This window comes from Diceros bicornis, chromosome 17, assembly GCF_020826845.1.
Source record: "Diceros bicornis minor isolate mBicDic1 chromosome 17, mDicBic1.mat.cur, whole genome shotgun sequence".
In the NCBI taxonomy this organism is placed as follows: domain Eukaryota; kingdom Metazoa; phylum Chordata; class Mammalia; order Perissodactyla; family Rhinocerotidae; genus Diceros; species Diceros bicornis.
Window position 1 is genome coordinate 6280284 of NC_080756.1, and position 8255 is coordinate 6288538.

Genomic DNA, 8255 nt, shown 5'->3' on the forward strand with positions numbered 1-8255 from the left:
CAACCGCAGGAGATTATATCTGACTTTCTTGGGGATCACCATTGATGCCCTTCTTACTAGGGTTGAGGTGAGGACCAGGCCCCCCACTCTTCCCCTTTGAGGGGAGCTCACAGCACACCCACACTTCTCTCCAAAAATCCTCTTCATATATCCTGCTCCTAATAGCCATAGGCTGTATATCACCAGAGGAGAGGGAGGCATTCATGAGCTTTTAGTGAAATCCTTTGAAAATTTGCATGTTAATTTGGTCTCCTGCATTAGGATATGTTTTGATCCCTTAGTGGAGCTCCCATTTTCATTTCCTGTTACAGAGCAGTAAATGGTATGAAGAAGATAAGGCAAGAGAATTGACTAAAGGGGATTAGGAGGTGCCGTTTTATTTTATTTTATTGCAGGGTAAAAAGCATTTAAAATTTATTTAATTTGGAAAGGTAATACAGTCACATGAATCAGACATAAAAATGTATAAAAAAGTATTTAGCAAAAGTCTCCTTCCCATCTCTGTCCCCCATCTGCCTGGTTCTCTCCATTCATCCTGACTAGGTAACCTCTGTAAACACTTCTGTGTGTGTCCTCACAGAGTTTCTTTATATAAACAAGCAAATACAAGCATATGTTCTTTTTTTGACCCCTTCTTACACAAATGGTAGCACACCACATACACTGTCTTGCACTCTACTTTTTTACGCAATCATGTATCTTGGAGAGTTTCCATACCAGGACTTGGAGATCTTCCTCATTCTCCTTTATAGCTGCAAAGTAAGTAGTCCATTGTATAAAGGTTCTGTAATTTATTTAACCTGTCCCCTATTGAGGAACACTTGGGTTGTTTGCAGTCTTTTGTTATTCCACATAATGTTGCAATGAATAACTTTATTCATATGTCATTTCCCATGAGTGTGAATCTATTTGTAGGATAGCTTTCTACAGCTGGAATTACTGGGCCAAAGGGAATATGTGTTCATGATTTTGATCACTATTGCCAAATCGCCCTGCAAAGGGGCAGAACAAATTTACCTCCCATCAGCCTGTATCCAGCATGTTAATTTAGCAGGGTTGTTGGGGTGGCTTCTCTGCAGAGTTGACATTTCAGCAGCATTCTGAGTATCAAAAAGGAGCCATCTGTGTGAAAATCTAAGGGAAGTCATTCCAGGTCGAGGGAGCTGGGGTAAAGGTCTGAGGCAGAAGGAAGTTCAGCACGTTGGAGGAACAGCAAAACTGCCAGTGGTGGGGTGTGTCATGAATGAGGGGGGTGGTGAGCAAGATGGGGTGGAAGGATTTAGCAGAAGCCAGATCATGTAGCTCCATGGATTTTATCCAAAGTGGCATGGGAAGTCATCAGAGGGGGCTTAAGTGGGGAAGGGAGATGAATGTGTTTTCCATTTGAGAAAATTATTGACTGCTTTTTAAAATTTAAATTTAAAAAATGTCTTTAGCTGTCTGTCTTGCTCATCAGAGCAGACCAAATTCTTAAGTGCAACATAAACATCCTTCCTAAAAGCTCTTCTCAGCAAAGATCTAAGAAAACTGTAGATGCACAGGGGATTAAAGACAAGCCAACTTTGGTGAGGTGCGTAGAGCTAAGTCACACTATATAGATCCATGCTTTAGGTACATTTAAAAAAAAGGAAAAGCATGCCAATATAAACAGTGAAGGCCTAGAACCACTATGAACTCAGTCTTTCCTCCAGCTGCATGCAGAAACTTAACATTAATGTTTTTATCACTCATTCCCTTCCCTGGGTACTAGATTCCTCAACTCAGGAAGGAGGCAAGGATTTCCTAGTTCTTGGGAGTACTTATCCTGACTCCAGCGTACGTAATTCTTCCTTTTGTTTTCCATATCACTAATATCGTGGCAAAGGGACAAATAGAAAACTTGCACGTTAACAAGTTAAAACTTAATATATCTTGCACAGTTTAAAATAACAATTTTAAGTCAACTCTCTAGGACTTTCGCCAGAAGAGCTGGAAATGAGAAAATGATTTCTTCTTTCCTGACAGCTGGACAAATTAGCAAATGATCACCACCAAATAAATGCTGAGGGAAAGTTAGTTCCTTCACCCACTAGGCCCAGCTATGGCATATGTATTAATATGCATTGCCTTTAGCATCTGTCTTTACTGAAATGCTTATTTACTCCTTCAGTAAAATAGTTTGGACATCTCACTCGTGTCCAACAGGTGCCTCTGTGTGTTTGTGTCAGTGTGGCCCATTTTAGATTTGCTACTTCTGAGGACACTGCTGCCTTGGCACCTGGGTCTGCTTTGAGAGCAGGGACTTGTCCAGCGCTGTGCCTTGGCATAACTCTCAAAGGCCAGCATCTACTCAGCTGTTGGGGCCTCTCTGCTCCAGTTGGTGTATTGATCCTGGACAGAGCCAGGCAACGTCTGCATCCCCCGAGCTACTTGGAAACAAGAAGGAACCCTTCCAAGGGGGAGGAAGGGGAGCCTCGGAGAGAATAGATGGACTTCTGGAAATTCTACTCTGACTGGCAGTTGGGGTTGGGGCTCAGGCAACTGAACTCTAGGAATGTAATAAGGACGAACTGTACCCTCAAACTGGGTGGCTTAACAGTTACCTTTTCTCTTCACTGGGACCAGTACTTCCACGTCTAAAACTTCCTGGTAATTATTTTATAGATCTTTTCCCCTCATCCTGCATTGTCAAGACTCAATTATAATATCTTCATTCTAAATATATTTCTCAATTCCAGTAGACTTTTAAAACTCGTGACCTGCATTTGACCTGCATATGAATTCCTATTTTGAAATTTCCTCTATTTAATGTAAATTATTCCCAGAGCCCACAGGTGATTTTTTTCAGCACATAATCAGATACATTCGAACCTCTCTTTCCCCACGTAGATCACTGAGGACACTTGGTTCTCTGGCTATGAAACTTACTATTTTTTCTTCATTAACATACTTCCATTCTCAACAAGCTATATTATAGCTTTTCTTTTTCCAAGTGGAAATTTATGAGCTATTATGGATGATCATTTTACTTATTCATTTTGGTCAGGTATTTTATTTATTCACTAAGCATTTGTTATTGTGTATTTTGCTTTACACCACGCTAAACAAGTTTTCCTTGTTTCTGATCCACTTTACTTTTTTTCTTTAAAAAATTTTTTTTGTTGTTAAAAAAAGGAAAACTAAAATACCTCCAAGATAAAATGAAACAACTTTCTCCCACTGTTTTGCTCCTAAATGCTAAAGTGATTAAACTAAATAAAGCAAAGATAAGTTCTGGTGGTGTCTTTTCCAACCCATCGTCTCTGGAGGTAGCAAATGGGATGCTCACATCCTCTGATGTAGATAGATACCATTTTACAACTGTTGTGGTCTGCAGCATTTGGGAAATTCTCGTTGGTTAAATAATAACTGGGTCTGGACCAGCACTTATCTCTTTAACATTTAGGGGTCTGTTTACTCTACCTTCGAGAATAATTATTTTACCTTTATTGGGAAGAAAACTCTTTCTGAATACATGCGTCAGTTAGGGCTTTCATTGCAAGCAACAGAAACCAACTCTGGCTGATTTAACCAGAAAAGATTTTGTTAAGAGGCTAAAGGAGGGGCTTCTGTTTAAAGGTAGTGACTCGAAGACAGACATTTACCTCTGCTGCCTCCCGACACCTGTCTAAATCACAATAAAGGGCGTTAAAAAAAAAAGACATAAACACACAAGTTGAAGAGAATGAGAGAGATAACAACAGTAACAAAGTTTTGGAAGCGACAAAGGAGACAGAGTAAACTATTTAGCATCTGGAGAAAGCTGAATCCCAGCTAGAAAACTGACTTGCGCTAAAGAAACTTCTCAAAGGCTCGGAAATTGATTGTACCTAGTGCTTCTGTGAGGTGAGGCTGAAACAGGGAGATTTGTAGATATAAGAAGCAGTTAGGTTCTAATATTTTTTCCAACTCAATGTGGCCAGGTAAATATGCCCCTCCCTGCACTAGCAAAAGATTGGAGACTTTCCCCCACGAGGGAGCAAAGCAGAGTGCATTGGTAAGAATAACGTTAGGCTCTATTCTAAAAAAAGAATAAAGTTATGCTTTATTCTGACATAGAGACTTGAGAACGATTCAGTGGCTTAAAGGAGCTACCAGTTTATTTCTTCTTATGTAAGAGCTTTCAATCAGCTTTTTTTGCTAATTGAGATAGAATTCACATATCACACTATTCACCACTTTAACGGGTTCAATTCAGTGGTTTTTAGTATATTCAAAGAGTTGTGCAACCATCACCAAAATCAATTTTAGAACATTTCATCAAGTCCTCAAGACATCCTAAACCCATTAGTACTCATTCATCTCCCCCAACTCCTTCCCCCAGCCCTAGGCAACCACGAATCTACTTTCTGTCTCTATAGATTTGCCCATTCTGGACAGTTCATATAAATGGAATTGTGTTTTCCAAGTTCATCCATGTTGTAGCATGTATCAGTACTTGATTCCTTTTTATTGCTGGGTAATGTTCCATTGTATGGATATCCTACCCCTCCCTGGCTGCCCCTTCTCAGCCTCCTCTGTTAATCCTCATTCCACGAAAGCTCTACAAGTGGGGGCTCTCCAGGGCTTAGTCCTGGGCTCTCTTCCTTTCTCTTCTATCTCTGTTTTTAGGAGATCTCCTCCAGTCCCATAGCTTTAAATACCAAATTTACATCTTCTGGCCAGAAATCCCGCCTTGACCTTCAAATCCAATTGCCTCCTAGATTTCTCCACTTGGAAGTCTAACAGCCATCTTAATTTTATTTATTTATTTTTTTCCCCCCAAAGCCCCAGTAGATAGTTGTATGTCGTAGTTGCACATCCTTCCAGTTGCTCCACATGGGATGTGGCCTCAGCACGGCCGGAGAAGCGGTGCGTCAGTGCGCACCTGGGATTCGAACCCCGGGCCGCCAGCAGTGGAGCGCGCGCACTTAACCGCCAAGCCATGGGGCCGGCCCTAACAGCCATCTTAAATTAAGTAAGTTCAAACCTGGATTCTTGGTTGCACCCCCTGGCTGACCTCCTCCTCTCCTCAGTCTCTCCTTTCCAAGGAAGTGTCAAAATCGTCCACCCAGTTGCTCTAAGAATAAAACCTAGGACCCGTTCTTGATTCTTCCTTTCTCTTTATCCCCATATCCAATTCATCTGCAAATCCTGTTGACTTTTTTTTAAAATTAATTAATTTATTTTTTTGTTTATTGCAGTGACATTGGTTTATAACATTGTATAAATTTCAGGTGTACATCATTATACTTCTATTTCTGCATAGATTACATCATGTTCACCACCCAAATACTAATTACAACCCATCACCGCACACATGTGCTGAATTATCCCTTTCGCCCTCCTCCCTCCCCCCTTCCCCTCTGGTAACCACCAGTCCAATCTCTGTCTCTAAGTGTTTGTTTATTGTTGTTATTATCTACTACTTAGTGAAGGAAATCATACGGTATTTGACCTTCTCCCTCTGACTTATTTCACTTTGCATAATACCCTCAATGTCCATCCATGTTGTCACAAATGGCTGGATTTCATCGTTTCTTATGGCTGAGTAGTATTCCATTGTGTATATATACCACATCTTCTTTATCCATTCGTCCCTTGATGGGCACTTAGGTTGCTTCCAAGTCTTGGCTATTGTGAATAATGCTGCAATGAACACAGTGGTGCATGTATCTTTAAGCATTGGTGTTTTCAAGTTCTTTGGATAAATACCCAGCAGTGGAATAGCTGGATCATATGGTAGTTCTATCCTTGATTTTTTGAGGAATCTCCTTACTGTTTTCCAGAGTGGCTGCACCAGTTTGCACTCCCACCAGCAGTGTATGAGAGTTCCCTTCTCTCCACATCCTCTCCAACACATGTTGTTTCCTGTCTTGTTAATTATAGCCGTTCTGAGGGGCGTGAGGGGATATCCCTGTTGACTTTAATTCTAAAACTTACCCGAAATCCATCCTTTCCTCTCCATCTACAAGGCTATCTAGTTCAAGCCACTCTCATCTCCTGCTGTTGCTTCTTTTTTTTTTTTTCTGGGGGGAAGATCAGCCCTGAGCTAACATCTGCCGCCAATCCTCCTCTTTTTGCTGAGGAAGACTGGCTCTGGGCTAACATCCGTGCCCATCTTCCTCCACTTTATATGGGACGCCGCCACAGCACGGCCTGACAAGCGGTACAAAGGTGCGCACCCGGGATCTGAACCCCGGGCCGCCAGCAGTGGAGTACAAGCACTTAACTGTTGTGCCACGGGGCGGGCCCCCTGTTGCTTCTTATTTTTTTTTTATTTTTTATTTTTTTTGTGAGGAAGACCAGCTCTGAGCTAACATCTATTGCCAATCCTCCTCCTTTTTTCTCCCAGAGCCCCAGTAGATAGTTGTATGTCATAGTTGCACATCCTTCTAGTTGCTGTATGTGGGACGCGGCCTCAGCATGGCCGGAGAAGCGGTGCATCGGTGCGCACCCGGGATCTGAACCCGGGCCGCCAGTAGCGGAGCACGCACGCTTAACCGCTAAGCCATGGGGCCCCTGTTGCTTCTTAATTGTGATCTCTCACTTCACTCTTGCCATTTCCTCCCAACTTCCCCCCCCTAATAATTCTGAAAGCATCTAGAGTGATCTGTTTTCTTATTGTGGTAAAAAACACATATAAAATTTACCATCATAACCACTTTTAAGTGTATAGTACGGTAGTGTTAGCTATATGTACATTGTTGGGCAACAGATCTCTAGAACTTTTTCATCTTGCAAAACTGAAACCCTTTATCCACTGAGCAACAACTCCCCTTTTCCTTCTTCCTCTAGCCCCTTGGCAGCTTTCTGTTTCTGCTTTCTGTTTCTGAGTCTGCCTACTTTAGATACCTCATGTAAGTGGAATCATACAGTATGTAAGTGGAATCATACAGTATTTGTCTTTTTGTGAGTAGCTTATTTCACTTGGCATAATGTCTTCAAGGTTCATCCATGTTGTAGCATGTGTCAGGTTTTCCTTCCTTTTTAAGGCTGATTAATATTCCATTGTATGCATATACCACATTTTCTTTATCCATTCATCTGTCAATCGACATTTAAGTTGTTTCCACATCTTGGCTATTGTGAATAATGCTGCAATAAACATGAGAGTAGGATCCTGTTATAAATTCTTTTGGATATGTACCCAGAAGTGGTATTGCTGGATCATATGGTAATTCTATTTTTAATTTTTTGAGGAACCACCATACTGTTTTCCACAGCAGCTGTACCATTTTACATTCCCACCAACAGTGTATAAAAATTTCAACTTCTCCACATCCTTGCCAACACTCGTTATTTTCTTTTTCTTTATAATGGCCGTCCCAACAGGTACAGGGTGATATCTCATTGTGGTTTTGCAGGGTGATTTTATGAAAACATCAATGATGTCACTTTCCTGCCTAGAACCTTCCACTGGCTTTCCTTGCACTCAGAATGACATCTAAGTATTATCCAAAGAATATGAAAACACTTATACACTATGTTCATTGCAGCATTGCTCACAATAGCCAAGACATGGAAAGTGCCCATCAACGCATGAATGAATAAAGAAGATGTGGTGTATATATACAATGGAATACTACTCAGCCATAAAAAGGCGAAATCTTGCCATTTGTGACAATATGGATGGACCTTGAGGGTATTATGCTAAGTGAAATAAGTCAGACAGAGAAAGACAAATCCCGTATGATTTCACTCATATGTGGAAGATAACCAACAAAACAAAGAAATGCATAGGCACAAAGAACAGACTGGTGGTTACCAGACGGAAAGAAGGGAGAGAGGAGGGGAAAAGAGATAAAGGGGAACATTTGTATGTTGATGGACGGAAACTAGACTTTTGGTGGTGAACACGATTGAACTCTAATGATGTACACTTGAAATCTATATAATATATAAACCAATATTACTTCAATTAAAAAACAAAAAACCACCCTTTGAGCCCTTCCATTCCCCCCAAAAAGAATGACATCTAACTACCTTACTTTGGCCTCCAAGGCCGTCCAAAATCTGGGCTCTGCCCACTCTCTAGCCTTCAACTTCATTTCCAGTTCTTGCTCACAGAGCTCTAGTGATGGTGATCTTCTTTTGACCCCCTAACCGCTCTGAGCACGCCCTTTTCATGGGGCATTTACATGAGCAGTTCCCTCCGCCCAGCCAAGTCTTTCTGTTTCTTTTCACATGGCTGGTTCCTTCTCGTCATGCAGATCTCAGCTCAGATTTTACGTCCTCAGAGGTGACATTCAAGCTGT